Source organism: Heterodontus francisci, chromosome 40, assembly GCF_036365525.1.
Source record: "Heterodontus francisci isolate sHetFra1 chromosome 40, sHetFra1.hap1, whole genome shotgun sequence".
Classification (NCBI taxonomy): domain Eukaryota; kingdom Metazoa; phylum Chordata; class Chondrichthyes; order Heterodontiformes; family Heterodontidae; genus Heterodontus; species Heterodontus francisci.
The window spans coordinates 8418172-8436555 of NC_090410.1; positions in this window are offsets into that span (position 1 = coordinate 8418172).

Genomic DNA, 18384 nt, shown 5'->3' on the forward strand with positions numbered 1-18384 from the left:
TGAAGCGCCTTGGGACGATTTATTATGTCAAAGGCGCTATATAAATAAAAGTTGTTGTTGCATTTGAGGGAAAAGGGAATAAAAGGATATGCTGATAGATGAAAAAGGTGAGAGGAGGCTTGTGTGGAGCATAAGCGCCGACATAAATAAGTTGGGCCGAATGGCCTGTTTCTATGCTGTGGACTTGATGTACGTCTATGTGAAACACTACAGCCAATTTGTGCAAAGCAAGATCCCACAAACATCAATGTGATAATGAGCAGATAATCTGTTTCTAGTGATTCTGTTACAATCTAGGGTGAGAAATGTTTCATGGGAAATGTTACCTCATTCTAGAGGTTTCAGTTATGACAAAAATTCCAAAATAAGTTTTTGTAAATCTCCAATAGAACCTCCCCAAAAAGCAGGCAGCATAATGAACAGAGTCTTGTGCCTTGACATTTCCTCCCTCCCTCTCAATCACTGTCCCCAGCCTTCCCATCCAGCCTCCTGTGCGAGTCAGAAACACACAGAGAAAAATCCCAGGGACAATCAGCTGAAATACTTCTCTCAAGCGATCAAAACTAGTCCGGGAGATCACATGGGCCATGTGTTATCCACAAAAACTCTCGATGATCTATATTCTGGGCAAGAAATCATTGGAAAATGGAGGGAAGAACTGCTCTCTAGTTTCACACCTTGTGTTTCAGAGACAAGATGATCAATATCACTTTACAGCTTAGGCTCAAAAGTTGTGATTCAGTTTCATCCTGTGCACTGATTGTTAGAGGGTGAGATTGGTGTATGACACCAGTGTGAAATGGGTCTATACTGAATCAGGAGCCGGTTTCACACCATTGTGAAGACATGTTGGTGATCTTCAGCATGTCTTCTTGGCCCCTCAGGACCGAGGATGACTTGCTTCCACTCCGGTTTGGTGCATTCTACCACGGCTAACGATGCACGAACCTCAAACACTAACATATGTGGGGCAGGTGGTGTTTGAAAAGCTGGATAGGTGAGTTACTGGGGGGGCAGGGCTGTGCGCTTCTCTCTTCTCCCGCTGCCTGGACTTGGCTTCCGCGGGCTCTTGCTAAGATCTCACGAGGTGCTCGGTACCTTCCCGAATGCACCTTGACCACTCTGAGCGGTCGAGGGTCAGGGGGCTCCCATGAGTCGCTGGGTATGTTGGATTTCTTCAGGGATGGATCGAGAACATCCGTAAAGTGTTTCCTCTGTCCTCCTGGGAGTCTTTAGCCGCAGCGAAGCTCGGAGGAGAGCAGTGGCTTCGGGAGCCTGGTGTCGGTTATGTGAGTGACGTGGCCAACTCAGCAAGGCTGGTTTTGGGTGATTAGCATCTCAATGCTGGGAATGTTGGCTTGGGAGAGGATGCTGACATTAGACCGCCCTTCCTGCCAACGAATGTATCGGATTTTGCGGAGACAGTGTTGGTGATATTTCTCCAGTGCCTTGAGGTACCAGCTGTAGGTTGTCCAAGTCTCTGAAGCATATAGCAGAGCAGGGATCACTGCTGCCTGGTGCATTATGACAGTCCCGGGTTTGAGGTCCAATGCGGAGGCTAATGGAAATGGAAGGGGCCATCTTTGAAATGATGGACAAACTGCTCCATCCATCAGGGAAAAGGCCCATTATTGGACACACACTTGTGTTTCAGTGAGGAGGAAGCTGACTTGGGCAAAGGTGGAAATGGTGTGAACTCTCGAACAAGAAATGCTGGAGGATGTTGAGCATGTGGTGTAATTGGAATCACTAAAGAAGAAGATGAATATATTGCTGGAGGATGGAGAATGATAGTCAGGCACGGCTTAAACCGAGTTAACTATTTTATCTATTCATGATGAGCATTAACCAAGCTCATCTCCAAACGGTTTACACACTCTTCCCGCAGTCTTTGACAATGAGGACAGGTTGCATAGACCAGGTTTATATTCCCTCGAGTATTGAAGATGAAGGGGTGATTCTAATTGAGGTGTTTGAAATGGTTAGAGGGTTTCAAAGTGTAGCTAGAAAGAAACTAATTCCTCTGACGGGCAGAATGAAGGAGTGTCACTTTAAAATTAGAGCCAGGCTGTTCAGGGGTGATGTCAGGAAGCATTTCTTCACACAAAGTGGAAATCTGGAACTCTCTCCCCCACCAAAAAGCTGTTGCTGTTGGGGGGGTCGACTGAAAATTTCAAAACTGAGATTGCTAGATTTTTGTTAGGTAAGGGGATGAAGGGTTTCAGAACCAAAATGAGTAAATGGAGTTAAGATACAGATTAGTCATGATTGAATTGAATGGTGGATCAGGCTCGAGGGGCTGAATGGCCTCCTCTTGTTCGTACATTCCACGAGTCTGGTTTGCTGCCAGCCGATTAACTCTGGTCTATTGCATCAATATGCTGGTCACCCCCATCCACAAACTCTCTTGATTCAGTTGGCAGCGGGAGCAGCTACTCAGACCTGTACACCAGAAGAAGGTTTTTTTAAAAATTCTTTCATGGGATGTGGGTGTCACTGGCAAGGCCAGCATTTGTTGCCCATCCCCTAATGGCCCTTTGACAACTGAGTGGCTTGCTAGGCCATTTCAGTCAACTACATTGCTGTGGGTCTGGAGTCACATGTAGACCAGACCAGGTAAGGAGGGCAGATTTCCTTCCCTTAAGGACATTAGTGAACCAGATGGGTTTTTACAACAATCGACAATACTTTCATGGTCACCATTAGACTAGCTTTTAATTCCAAATTTATTAATTGAATTCAAATGTCACCATCTGCCGTGGTGGGATTTGAACCCACGTCCCCAGAGCATTAGCCAAGGACTCTGGATTACTAGTCCGGTGATATTGTCACTACGCCTGTCCCGTGGAGTTCTTCACCTGTGCTCAGTCTGATGATCTCAACTGGTGGGAGAGGGGGGATAGATGGAGCACTACAAGTGACTGTCAGCCGATCACATCTACTAGTAGGGGATTGTGCTTGTGTGCGTGTGTGTCTGTGTGTGTGTCTGTGTGTGTACATGTGTCTGTGTGTGTGTACATGTGTACGTGTCTCTGTGTGTAAGCATGTGGGTGTGTGTATGTCTGTGTGTGCGTGCACTGCGATTTAGGTGAATATATGATCAGGCTCAGTCTCAGATACTCTGCTGACAAATAACCTACTGACACCCACTGTCTGTGTTCACGTATGAACCTCTGGGAGGTAATACTACTGCTACTTTTGTCTGAGGACAAAGCTTACAATGCGATGTCTAGTTTGACTATCCATTCGATGGGCTCCTGAATGGAGAAATGAGGCACTTCCCACAGCAGATCTTTAGTGAGTAGGCTGGTGTGGAGTGCTACATGGCCTGAGATTCACGGCCACAATTGCACTTCAGGTTGTCCCTCACCTTCCACTTATGACGCAGGTGGGCCCATCACAGGCCCTGTGCAGATTCGGTCCACTCTCCTCAAGGGAGGTTGATGCTAGGGACCTCGGCTGTTGGGTCAGTGATGAGGTGCTGGTTATTTATGCTCTGTGTGTCCCCCGATTGCGTCCATCTGGATAGAGGGTCGATACCAGCTGCCTGAATATTAGCTGCTGTTTCCCGGGATGGCCACTGCGATTTGAAACACTTTCATGGTGCATTTTTCAAGTCTTCATGATTGGGTCGATCGGTGTTGCTCATGACCTTTGCCATCTGATGGAGCACGATGGCGATTGGCCGGCAGGGCATTGTGGGACAGCACCAGGAGCCACTCAGTTCGAGCGGACTGAAGCGTCCCTGACGTGTCCTCATGGCGTCATTTCGATGCATGTCGTTTCCCTGTGTGTGCAACAGTTCATTGACAGCTTTCCGGGTAGAGTCAAGATGATGATGTCCAAATGCCTAAAAGTGTCCTCCAGGTCTGTAAAGCGTGAAAGCATCTGAGAGCTATTGAAAGGTGGCCATAATGTCCACAGTCAGAACCAGCGACTTCAGGAGACACAGAGATAATTGGGACCGACCAGTTTAAACACAAGCTGGGCCACCGGACAAATAAAGCCTCGCCACTGTACTCCAGAAGGAGTGCAACGAAGGTTCGCTAGATGATTCCTGGGATGAGAGGATTCTCCTACGAGGAGAGATTGAGTAGACTAGGTCGATATTCCCTAGAGTTTAGAAGGATGAGAGGTGATCTCATCGAAACATATAAAATTCTTAAGGTGCCCTTGACAGGGTCGATGCTGAGAAAATGTTTCCCCCTGGCTGGAGTATCTAGAACATGGGGGCTGCTGGCTCAGAACATTTGGGACCGAGATGAGGAGAAATTTCTTCACTCAGAGGGTTGCGAATCTTGGGAATTCTCTATCCCAGACAGCTGTGGATGCTCAGTCATTGAGTATATTCGAGACAGAGGTCTTGCAGAGTAGGGGCAAGGGACCATATGGTCTAATCCTGCTCCTGTTTCTTATTTCTTATAGATTTGGGGGTAATGAGGGAATTAAGGGATATGGGGATAGGTAGAAGATCAGCCAACATCTTGATGAATAGTGGAGCAGGTTCTAGGGACCAAATGGCTTATGCCAGCTCCTATTTCTCATGTTCAGCCCCATGCTACCCATGAATAATGCAAAGAGATAGGAGTTAGTACCCTAATCATTTTGCCTCCATAGTAACAGTCATTGCAGCCCTAAATGTTGCATGTGAGGCGCTTTGAAATCTCCCTGGCCAATGTGTTCAGATGTTGTATAAGAGTCAGTCTCTCCCAGCAATAAGTTCCTTGTATATGAAGTGCCAATAAACATAAGTCTTCTTACAATTCATCATTTGCAAAGCTTGCACTCTTTCCAAATAGTTCCAGTAATTCAACAGTGCAGTTTTTATTTATTTTTTAAACCCACATCTGAACTCACATGTCTCTGATAGTTTCCCTCCACTCCCATCTCCAGTCACAATGACGTGATGATCAGGGAAACATTTGCAATCAATACTAAAAGTTTCCCCAAAAAGCACAACTAAGATTTCCCTTAAGTAGCAACTAGAACAAACAAACTATCAATACTTGCAAAGGGAAGGCGGAGGGGTGACCTGATATATTAAGATAATGAAAGCGTTTGATAGGCTGGATGTAGAGAAAATGTTTCCACTTATGGGGGGAGACCAGAACTAGGGGGTCACAAATATAAGATAATCACCAGGGAATCCACTAGGGAATTCAGGAGAAATCCTTGTTACTGGTCGCTGTTACTGAGAATCTGGAACTCGTTACCACTGGGAGTAGCTGAGGTGGATAGTATAGATGAATTTAAGGGGAGGCGAGATAAACACATGAGGGAGGAAGGAATAGAAAGATATGTTGATAGGGTGAGATAAAGAGGGATGGGAGGAGGCTCATGTGGAGTATATATGGCAGCTTAGACCAATTGGGCCAATTTGCCTGCTTCCACGTTGTAGACCCAATGGAACACCTCTTGCACAGACCCCTTACACCATATTCATGGTTTGCTTTGAGTAACTCAGATTTTTTTTGCACATGGGACCTTGGTTTATCTCATCCAAAAGAGAGTGCAGCACTCCCTCAGTACTGCACAGGGAGTGCCAGTCTAGATTATGTGCTCAAAGTGTCTGGAGTGGGACTTGAATCCATGAGCTCCTCACTCAGAAACAAGAGCCCCGGCAGAGATCTCCTTCCTTTTTAACCACAATGTTTCTCTGGTGGCTGGTTGATAATCTTTTCTCTTTTTTAAAAGAAGCACCTCTTCATATGGTTTTAAGATCCTGTGCCGTGTTAAGGGTTAAGTTCTTACGCTCCTTACCTGAAGCTCAGTTATGTCACATATCCCCGATCCAGTTCATGAAGAACTCACATTTGCCGCGTAAGGGAAACCATGACTAAGTTTAGAGGAAACTTTCGGAACTTCTGAAAGTCCCAGAATAAAATACTCTGCAAATTGCAGAGAAGGAAGCTCCTTCACGACTGGGAGTGGTTTATTTCTTCCAAGAACACATTGGGACCCGATTTTAACTCTTGGGTAAGTGAATGGGTTTTGAGTGAATTAAAATCGCGCCTGCTGATTTTGTTGAAACTAAACACTTCAAAATAAAAGTAGACTTCTCACACGTGTGGGGTGATGGGAGGACCAAGACCCAATAAAATCACCCTTTTGAGGCGGAGGGGGAAGATGCTGGGGTAGCAAGAGGGAGGGGTCCATTAGAAAGAAAGAACTTGCATTTATATAATGCCTTTCACAAGCTCAGGATGTCGCGAAGTGCTGTAACAGCCCCCAAATTCAGACTCAGAGGCAAGAGGACTACTCCGAGCCACAGCTGACATAGTAGGACTGCAATGTATTGCATTCTTCTGATTATTTACACCAGCGTTATTCAACAGGAATTATTGATGTGAGCTTGTCGGACGAAACTGGGTGACACCTGAATAGGGCTCCACTTTATCTTGGTTATTGGGGGTAGGCGGGAATCAGATCAGCCATGATCTTATTGAATGGCGGAGCAGGCTCAAGGGGCCGAGTGACCTACTCCTGCTCCTAATTCTTATTCTTCCTTCCCTGAAGGGACATGGGTGAACCAGCTGGGTTTTCAACGGGATAGTCCCCCATCTTCATGGTCGCTGTTACTGAGATCGAGTCAGGGATTCGTGGCTGTAAAGCTCTTCTGTTTCCAAAATTATTTCTTTTTCTCAACGGAACTCAAATTCTCCGAACTGTTACCACGGCTAATGAGCACCCGATGCTGCAAAGGCCATGTGTGTGTGTGTGTGCATGTATCAATAGAACACAACTGGGTCCTTATCAGTCAAACATCTTGACAATATTTGCTGAAAGGCTATCAATTAGTGCACCCGTTTATTGAGTGTTAACAGTATTTTATTATAAGCAAATAAGGGCAATAAATATATATATATATTTAATCATGATAAATTAAACTGCTGCTTCTATTGACCACATTCCCAAGTCTCTGAACCTGTTAAGTGCATCATTCGGAGTTCTATAAAAGGGCAGGCATAGTGGGTTTTTACAGGTTGGTAATGACCCTCAAGCCGAGTTACTCATCACCCAACGGCTTGTGATCCTAGTTACTGAAAACTATAGAACAAATTAGCCTCAGCTCCCTTGAGGGAAGCTCTCAAAATGGTTTGAATTAATTTTTTTTTTTAAACTTTGGGTCTTCCTGAAAAGTCCCTCATGTTTTTTTTAAAAAAAGGAAATTAGAGAGAAAAATTCCCAGTAACCACTGACAGTGACACTAATACAAAAACTGCTGTATTGAGTTTAATATCGAAATTATAAGTTTCAGTAACTCGTGTTCTGCATAGATCCAGCCCCCTGCCCCGCCCCCTCCCTCACTCATCCAACAGAAACACTTCAAGAATGAACAAATCTCTTTTATATTATGTATCACTCTTACATAAACTATTTTAAATTACTCACATGTTGAGCATGACCTCATCGGCTCTGGGTGTGAAGCCTCCGGAGTTGAAGAGTCAGCTGTACTGATACTTAGGGGCTTCGACCCCTCTGGCATTGCAGGCTGGTTACCGAGATTGGAGCTCCCTGCCCTTGGCTTTATTCATTATTTTAAAAGGGCAGTGATTAAATTAGGCCACAATATCTCTCAGAGCCCAGACATGCATGTGTAAAAGTGATGATGAGTACTGCAGACACGGCCGAAGCATAAATCCTGGATGAGTCACTGCACTCTGGAGGGAACCGAGGGAAGTGAAAAAGATATGAAGAGTGTAAGAACAAAAGTGAAAGTCAACAATGAGACAAAGCTGTACAGCCCACTCATTGAAGCCTTTCCCTTTAGTGCTACACTCAGGCCAACACCCAAAGGTTAATTATTCCAAACTTTAACCACCCTTGAAGGGCAATAAACATTGACAGGGCTATAAGGAAACAGTAGGGGGAGTGGGACAAAATGGACAGCTCTTTCAAAGAGCAGGCAGGGCTACACTGGGCCATAAGGCCTCCTTCTGTGAAGTATAATCCAAACCTCTGAATAAATATTACTTCAAGCTATCTCAAGCCAGCTGGATCTAAAGACATGAATTTAAATTAATGAAAAATGGATAAATTTGAGGGGGCAAAAATCTTTTGTTAAATACCTTATACACGTCAATGAAATTGCCTGTTATCCTTATCTCTAGGCTGCAAGTTATCTAATCTTTCCTCATAACTCAGTCCCTAAACAGTTGCATTCAGCCTAGCTACTCTTCTCTGGTCCCACTGCAGTACGTATGATGGATGCATTTTCCAACCAGGGCCATGCCTATCGAACTGTTCAATACTCACACCTTCAAAATAAATGGAGGTTACATTCATGTTCAAAAAACAACTGGAGGAATTTAGCATGAGCAGTACAGGGCCAGCACTGGTTAGAAAAATGCCCCTTGTCCCTTTTCAAGTGTGGTTGTCAAACCATACACAATGCCCAGTATGGTTTGACCAGTACTTATAAAGTCTCAGTACTGCTTCTGTCTGTCCCAATAGCCTAATAGGTTTTGTTTACAATGCCTTTCCACATTGACCATCAATGTTGAGATAATTATTGCTTCCAAATCCCTTCCAAATTCTCCGTGCTAATTCTATTCCCTTCTTTCCATGCCTATTTCATTTCTCTTAGGGACTGTACAAAGCATGTCAGTGTTAAACATAATTTTCCATTTGCCCAAATAAAAAATTCAACTTAAACTTTCCACAATTTTGTACAAATGTCACAGAATCGTTACAGCACAGAAGGAGGCCATTCGGCCCATTGTGTCTCTGCTCCGGCTCTCCGAATGAGCAATTTACCTAGTGTCATTCCCCCGCCCCTTCTCCCTGTAACCCTGTTTCAGATAACTGTCTATTTCCCTTTTGAATGCCTTGGTTGAACCTGCCTCCACTGCACTCTCAGGCAGCACATTCTGGACCTTAACCACTCGCTGTGTATAGAGGTTTTTCCTCATGTCGCTTTTGCTTCTTTTGCCAGTCACTTTAAATCTGTGCCCTCTCGTTCTCGATCCTTTCACGAGTGGGAACAGTTTTTCCCTATCCACTCTGTCCAGACCCCTCACGATTTTGAATACCTCTATCAAATCTCCATTCAGTCTTCTCTTCTCCAAGGAAAACAGTCCTACCTTCTCCAGTCTGTCTTCATACCTGAAGTTCCTCACCCCTGGAACCATTCTCGTGAATCTTTTCTGCACTCTCTCCAATGCCTTCACATTTTCCCTAAAGTGCGGTGCCCAGAACTGGATGCAATACTCGAGCTGAGGCCGAACTAGTGTCTTATACATAACATAGGAGCAGGAGGAGGCCATTTCAATCTCTTTAAAGAACAGAAGAACAACAACAAAAACAACTTGCATTTATATAGCACCTTTAACATAGTGAACTGTCCCAAGGTGCCTCACAGAAGCGTTAACAAACAAAATTCGACATGATGGCACATAAGGAGATGTGAGGACAGATGATAAAAGTTTGAAATAATTCAATAAGATCATGGATCATCTTCCACCTCATCTCAATCTTCCGGCACTATCCCCAAATCTCTTAATATCCCTAGTACTCAAACATTGTCGATCTCTGTCTTCAATATACTCAATGAATGAGCATCCAAAGCTCTCTGCAGTAGAGAAGTCCAAAGATTCACAACCCTTTGAGTGAAGAGATTTCTCCTCATCTCAGTCCTAAATGGCCAACCCCTTACTCTGACATCTTGATCCCTTGTGTTCTAGATTCCCCAGCCAGGAGGAAACCGCTTCCCGGCATCTACCCTGTCAAACTCATTAAAAATTTTATATGTTTCAATGAGATCACTTCTCATTCTTCTAAACACTAAGGAATATAAGCCTAGTCTACTCAACCTCTCTTTATAGAACAATTCCCTCACCCCTCGAATGAGTCTAGTGAACCTCTGTTGCCCTCCCTCTAAGGTAAAGGCTTGCTCGGGTCTGGAGAAAAAAACCTGACAGAACCACATTGGACCCAAACCTGACCCGGCCCCAGTCCTTCCATTTTTTTCCCGCGCCCAACCCAACTTGAGCCTGACCCGACCACCAGAATGTTCAATTTCTCCAGCTGACAGCATTCGTTTTACATCCATAGTGCACTCACTGCACTTACTACTTTTGGATGGATGGAATGGGAGGAAGCTGCAGCATGAGCACGACGACGTCATAGAGACGCTCACTCGCTCACTGCGCAGACTCAGAGTCTGTGGAGTCCGGTTGCACGTTCCCCTCCTTGACGTCCCAAGCTGAGGCAGGCTTTTCAAATTTTGATGCTTACCGACTCAACTTCCCTTTTCCTCCCAGCAGAGCAAAAGGTAGTACTGTGCGTGTCCGACCCGGACCGGCCTGACCCAGACCCGGTCCGACCCGACCTGAGCCCGAAAGCCGGACTCGGAAGAGCGACCCGACCCGAACCGGACACATGTCGTCGGCTCCCATCGGGTTCGGGTGGGGTAGCAGGCCTTGGCTCTAAGGCAAGTCTATCTTTCTTAGGTAAGGAGACCAAAGCTGTACATAGTATTCCAGGTGTGGTCTCACCAATGCCCTATATAATGGTAGTAAGAATTCTTCACTTCGATACTCCAAACTATTTGTAATAAAGGCCAACATACCATTTGTTTTCCTTATTGTCTACAGGTTATCTTTCTGTGACACCCAGATTCCTCTGAAAACCAACATTTCCCAGGCTCTCACCATTTTAAAAATATTAATTTTTCTATTTTTCCTACCAAAGTGGATAACCTCACATTTGTCCACATTCTATTCCATTTGCCACCTACTTATCCACTTATTTAATCTGTCTAAATCCTGTTGTTTGTAGCCTTTTTGCGTCCTCCTCACAGTTTACTAGCCTAATTTTGTATCATCAGTAAACTTGAATACATAACACGTGATCCCCTTGTCTAAGTCATTGGCATGGATTGTAAATAGCTGAGGCCCAAGCAGTGATCCTTGCATACTCTGAGTGTTACAGCCTGGCAACCTGAAAATCATCGTAGAATGGTTATGGCAGAGGAGGATGCCATTCGGCCCGTCGTGTCCGTGCAGGCTCTCTGCAAGAGCAACTCGGGTAGTAACCACATCCCTGCCCTTTCCCCACAACCTGCAATTTTTTTTTCCTTCAGATAATTATCCAATTCCCTTTTGAAAGCCGTGATTGAATCTGCCTCCACCACACTCTCAGGCAGTGCATTCCAGATCCTAACAACTCGCTGCGTGAAATAATTTTTCCTCATGTCATCTTTGGTTCTTTTGCCAGTCACCTTAAATCAGTGTCCTCTGGTTCTCGACCCTGCCACCAACAGGAACAGTTTCTCTCTCTCTACTCTGTCCAGACCCCTCGTGATTTTGAGCACCTCATTCAAATCTCCTCTCAAACGTCTCTTCAATCTATTATTAGGAACATAACGGAGCACTTAGAAAATCATGATATAATTGAGCAGAGTCAACATGGATTTATGAATGGAAAATCATGTTTGACAAATCAGTTAGTTTTTTGAGGATGCAACTAGTAGAATGGATAATTTGATGTCGAATTAACTGACCTATAGTTCCACTTTCTCTCTCCCTCCATTCTTCAATAGCAGGGTTACATTTGCTACTTCCCAAGCCCCTTCAGAATCTTACATATGTTTCTTTTTTCAATTCTTTCATGGGACCTGGGCATCGCTCGCAAGGCCAGCATTTGTTGCCCATCCCTAATTGCCCTTTACAACTGAGTGGCTTGCTAGACCATTTCAGGGGGCAGTTAAGAGTCAACCACATTGCTGTGGGTCTGGAATCACATATAGGCCAGACCAGGTAAGGATTTCCTTTCCTAAAGGACATTGGAGTCATAGAGTCATACAGCACAAAAACAAGCCCTTCGGCCCATCGCGTCTGTGCCAGCCATCAAGCACCTATCTATTCTAATCCCATTTTCCAGTACTTGGCCCGTAGCCTTGTATGCTATGGCGTTTCAAGTGCTCATCTAAATACTTCTTAAATGTTGTGGTGGTTTATGCCTCTAACTCCCCTTCAGGCAGTGTGCTCCAGATTCCAGTGTGAAAATTCTTTTTCCTCAAATCCCCTCTAAATCTCCTGCCCCTTACTTTAAATCTATGCCCCCTGCTTATTGATCCCTCCGCTAAGGGAAAAAGTTTCTTCCTATCTAACCTACCAATGCCCCTCATAATTTTGTATACCTTAATCAGGCCCCCCTCAGCCTTCTCTGCTCTAGGGAAAACAACCCTAGCCTATCTCAATAGCTGAAATGAACCAGATGGGTTTTTTTAAAAAGAACAATCGAAGATAGTTTCAAGGCACCATTGCCGAGAGTAGCTTTCAATTCCAAATTTTTAAAATTAATTAATTGAATTTAATTTCCAACAGTTGCCATGGTGGGATTTGAACCCATGGCATTAGCCTGGCCTCTGGATTACTAGCCCAGTGACATTACCACTACACCACCACCTCCATCCCCATAACAAGGTCACCTTATTCCTCTAAACTCCAATCGGTATAAGGCCCAACCGGCTCAACCTTTCCTCTTAAGAGGATCCATTGAACCCAGGAATCAATTTAGTGAACCTTCTCTGAACTGCCTCCAATGAATGTTAAACTCTCCTTGAATGAGGAGGCCAAAACTACAACAGTCTTGCCTGCAACATACTCAGCTATAACTAGTGTGTGTGGAACATCTCCTTCATAGCAATTTTTACCCAATTGTCTGATTAGCCCAACAACCCTTTTGAGGAGGTGGTCACTGGCCTCTGGTGAGGCATGTCCGTCCTGGGCTCAGCCATTGATGTAGCTTTGATTCCAGGTTGAACCTGGATTTATACCAGTTCCACTCTTGCATTTTCACCCTTTTGTGCGACAGGAGAATTATATTCTGTCTAAAAGAACTTGTACATACTGTAAATATAAAGAGGAAACAGCTAATATTTTATATATTGTCTTTCACATCGCCAGGTCATCAGGACATTCCAAAGTACTTCACAGCCAATTCCCGTTGCTACATATGCAAACACAGCAGCCAATATATGCACAGCAAGACCCCAAAAGGCACCAAACGAGAAGAATGACCAGAAAATGACCAGGAATGTTAGTCGGATGCTGGGAGAACTCCCAGCAGTTCTTCAAATAGTGCAATGTGTTTTTCTATTTCAACAGGCCCACAGGGCTTTGGTTTAGTGTTTTATCCAAATAACAGCAACCTCCCACAGTACAGCTCTGCCTCCATGCTGTTCTGAAGAGTCAGCCTAGCTTAAGAGGTCAAGCTCTAGAGTGGGGCTTGAACCCACAACCGTCTGAGGTGACCGTGCTACTAACTGGCACTAACGGGCAATTTGTGGGCAGGGTCTTCCCACTAGTAGATGGGCCCCCCGTCTAGGCGCCAAGCCCAGCAGGTGCCTGGAGGCAGTTTGCTGTTGGCGAGCAATGGGGGGAGGCGGGCGGTTAGGGCCCGTGAGGCCTCCTGTGCTAACCGCGCCCCCCCACTGGAACCGCCGCCATCAGAGGTGCCTCAAGATGGAGGTGCTCTCACGGTCCCCATCCTGCAGCGGCTCTGCCCGCCTCTGGCGGTGGGCCTGCAGCCTCAGGTACCCTCCCACTGTCCTTAATTGGAGAGCAGACGTGGAGACAGCCTCTTAATTGGCTACCTCCGGGAAGATCTCCCAGGTGGATTCCCTGACAGCCAATCGGGGTCACGACCTGCAAATAGTCCTGACCCCTTGCTTTTGTTTTTAAAAAAGTGCTCCACCCCGTGTGTCAAATTGATGAAGGGAGACCATGTGGAAGCATTTAAATAAGGAAGAATATTAGTGTCACCCGAAGAAAAACATGTTACTTCTGGGACCTCAAAGGCAGCATTGCAAAGATGATGGGATTTCAGTTCCATCTTGAGGTTCAGGGAGAAAAACAAGATAAAGAGCCATAACTTGGTTATACCGTCAACACTCCCAGGAGGTATTCATTGGCAATACTTTTGGAAGAGAGTGATTCACATCAACAAATGTTTCCTAAAATAAAAGCAAAATACTGCGGATGCTGGAAATCTGAAACCAAAACAAGAAATGCTGGAATCACTCAGCAGGTCTGGCAGCATCTGTGGAAAGAGAAGCAGAGTTAACGTTTCGGGTCAGTGACCGAAGAAGGGTCACTGACCCGAAACGTTAACTCTGCTTCTCTTTCCGCAGATGCTGCCAGACCTGCTGAGTGATTCCAGCATTTCTTGTTTATGTAACAAATGTTTCCTGATCTAGTTGAGGATGGTGGGCCATTCCCCAAATCCAGTGATCAAGTCATTAATCACAACTCTGTAATGCTGACACTGACTTTGGGTCATTCTAGACACTGATCTGAAATCAGGATTGTGAACCTTTACTATTGAACCAGACTATTTAAATACTGACTGCACTGTTGTAGAGTTAGGATATCACAGGGTAAGTTACCAAGGTAGGCACGCTAACATTCTCCGTCACGACCCAACCCCCTCTCAGACGGCAAGTCTGGAGAGGGATTCTAAATTCTCGACAGAATTCTAACCAGCTATCCATCGCAGAGATACGGCTCTAGGCCTAGTCAGAGTTGCCAGGCTTTTGACTATGGAAGGAGGTTCACAACAGGACCCGATTATATTCTTGCCTTCTATCCACCTACATATTCTTTCCAGCAGGAGTCAGGAGATAGCCATCAGTAATGAGAATATTGGCTGACTTTCACCCTCCCTTGTCCAGTAGTACAGAGGACAATGCTAGTACACACTAATGCTGTCCCAGTTTACTGAAAATTCTCAATTCCTCCATGCCCTCACCCCTCCCTTACGGCACAGGAACAGGCCCTTCGGCCCTCCAAGCCTGCGCCGATCCAGATCCTCTATCTAAACATGTCGCCTATTTTCTAAGGGTCTGTATCTCTTTGCTTCCTGCCCATTCATGTATCTGTCTAGATACATCTTAAAAGACGCTATCGTGCCCGCATCTACCACCTCCGCTTGCAACGCGTTCCAGGCACCCACCACCCTCTGCGTAAAGAACTTTCCATGCATATCCCACCTAAACTTTTCCCCTCTCACTTTGAACTCGTGACCCCTAGTAATTGAATCCCCCACTCTGGGGAAAAGCTTCTTGCTATCCACCCTGTCTATACCTCTCATGATTTTGTACACCTCAATCAGGTCCCCCCTCAACCTCCGTCTTTCTAATGAAAATAATCCTAATCTACTCAACCTCTCTTCATAGCTAGCGCCCTCCATACCAGGCAACATCCTGGTGAACCTCCTCTGCACCCTCTCCAAAGCATCTACATCCTGCAATTCTGGTCTCTTGTGCCATCCCTAATTTTCATCGCCCCACCATTGGCGGCCGTGTCTTCAGCTGCCGAGGCCCTAAGCTTGGGAATTCCCTCCCTAAATCTCTCTTCCTTTAAGTCGCTCCTTAAAACCTACCTCTTTGACCAAGCTTTTTGGTCACCTGTCCTAATATCTCCTTATGTGGCTCAGTGTCAAATTATGTGGAGCCAGTGAAGTGCCTTCTGATGTCTTACTACCTTAAAAGGCGCTATATAAATGCAAGTTGTTGTTATTGTTGACACAGTTCAGAAATTAAACCTGGTTCCAATATATATGGATTAGTGTTAGGCTAACTGGTGGTTTAGCTAATGCATCGCTCGGGCTGTTATTGCATTGTAAGAAAATTGTTTTTACTGCAGTTGATTCAAAAGGGATTCCGGTCTCTTTAGTGGAACCATCAGTGCCATCGACAAAATACCAGACACAAACCGGAGTCATAAACAGATGTATTAGACAGGTTTCCAGGCACTGTTTGAATCACTCTGCTGTAAGCATTTAGTCACAAGCTTCAGAATGACAGCACAACTCCCAGAGGTATTAGCTCGACATAAATCCCGAAAACTTAAAAAAAAAACACTTCACCCAATTCAAAACAAAACTAAGTATCTGACTCGGGGTTTTTTATTAAACATTCCTGTAAAAAAAAAGCATACGTAATAAAATAAAAACATCAGAATGACTCCTGGGGATCCAAGAAAAACGTAGCAGTGCATCTGGAGCCTATACGCTGTGCAGATCAGAGATGCTGAGTTGGCCCTATGCGGCTTTTGAAAGTTCTGCAACCGCAACATGCTGAAACCAGTGTGTGTGTGTGTGTGTGTGTGTGTGTGTGTGTGTGTGTGTGTGTGGTGCACCAGTCCTATTTTTATTGCTGCTACTGTGATTTTTCAAAACTTGACCTGGGTTATCTTAACATGGCCCTGTGGGATAGCATGGTCAAATGGTTATGGGTGCTGGTCTAACAGACCATAGATTGAGGCTCCATTTTTGAGGGCGTGGGGTGGGATTTATGGAAGGCACCCAGCAGATATAAAAATGTAAGAACATAAGAAATAGGGGCTTGGAGTAGGCCATTCAGCCCTTCGAGCCTGCTCCACCATTCAACAAGATCATGGCTGCTACTCTACCTCAACTCAAACTTCTTGTACTATCTCCATATCTGTCAATTCTCTTAGATTTTTGGGTACTATCAACCTCTGTCTTGATTATACTCAACGACTGAGCATCCACAGTTTTCTGGGGTAGAAAATTCCAAAGATTCACAACCCTTTGAATGAAGAACTTTCTCCTCGTCTCAGTCCAAAATGGCTGACCCTGTATCCTGAGATGGCCGTGTACCCGATTCTCCAGCCGGGGAACCATTTTCTCAGCACCGACCTTGTCAAGTCCCTGAAGAATTTTATATGTTTATGAAGGAAGCAAGGCCCCACTCCTTTTAACTTAAGGATCCCATTTGATTAACTGATATCAGTGACCCGCTCAAAGCTGGCAGAAAAGATGTCAAGGTCAGCTGGCGGGAGCGGGTTGCTGGGGACCGAGGGCAAGAATACCTGAGGATTTCTTCTTGCTCCTCTGATTATTTACCTTGGCCACTTCTAGCTGCTCTGCTGCCTCTTGCTTGGTTTTACTGGCAGGTTTGACACCAGCCATGTAAATGCTGTGGCTACAAGAGCAGGTCAGAGGCTGGGAATTCTGCACTAAGTAACTCACCTCCTGACTCCCCAAAGTCTGTCCACCATCTACAAGGCACAAGTCAGGAATGTGATGGAATACTTTCTACTTGCCTGGATGGGTGCAGCTCCAACAACACTCAAGAAGCTTGACACTGTCCAGGACAAAGCAGCCCGCTTGATTGGCACCCCATCCACCACCTTCAACATTCACTCCCTTCACCACCGACGCACAGTGGCTGCAGTGTGTACCATCTACAATATGCACTGCAGCAACTCACCAAGGCTCCTTCGACAGCACCTTCCAAACCCATGACCTCTACCACCTAGAAGGGCAAGGGCAGCAGACAAATACAAGTTCCCCTCCAAGTACCGATGTGGGAATATATCACTATTCTTTCATGCTCACTGTGTCAATATGCTGGAACTCCCTCCTGAGAATACTAGTCTCAGCAATGGTGACCATGAAACGATCATTGATTGTCATAAAAACCCACCTGGTTCTCACTAATGCCCCTTAGGGAAGGAAATCTGCCACCCTTATCTGGTCTGCCCTACATGTGACTCTAGACCCATAGGAATGTGGTTGACTCTTAACTACCCTCTAAAATGGCCAAGCAAAACATTCAGTTGTATTCAAGAAGGTAGCTCACCACTACCTTCTCAAGGGCAATTAGGGATGGGCAATAAATGCTGGCCTTGCCAGTGATGCTCACATCCTTTCAACAAAAAAAGTTCCCAAGCATATGTCATGACGTGAAAATTTTTTCATATTTTATTCGATCAAATGTACACATACAACATAAATTTTCTTTTCTTAAAAAAAAACTGCAGTGCAGCTAAAAAGCCATCTTCATATTTCTGTTTCTCCAGCCTTGTAGCATGATAGTATATTTTGGTTATAAAGATTTGCTGCCAGGATATAAAAATACCATGCATACACTGTACAAGTCTGCATACACTGTACCCGACCTCCAGCAATCTGAATATATCACTCTTTTACAGTAATATCAAACATGTCAAGTTTCAGCTTCAAAGGGTTTGACTGGCCCGACCCAAAGTAAATATTAGTCTTACTCCAGGAATCAGAATGACCAGGAGTGACTGGTAGCTTCTGCATTCAACCATTTGATGTCGCTACCAAAATGCCACACTGCCCATAGTTAATACTCTATTATCTCCTTCCAAATCAGTTCCATTTTCCTATGGTAATAAGTTTTGTATTCTCTCCCCGACCCGTCTCTCCCACCATTTATTTTTTCAGTCTATTGACAGCTGAATGAATTTGGCCTAACCATCAGCCTCAAGAAAACGAACATCATGGGGCAGGATGTCAGAAATGCTCCATCCATCAATATTGGCGACCACGCTCTGGAAGTGGTTCAAGAGTTCACCTACCTAGGCTCAACTATCACCAGTAACC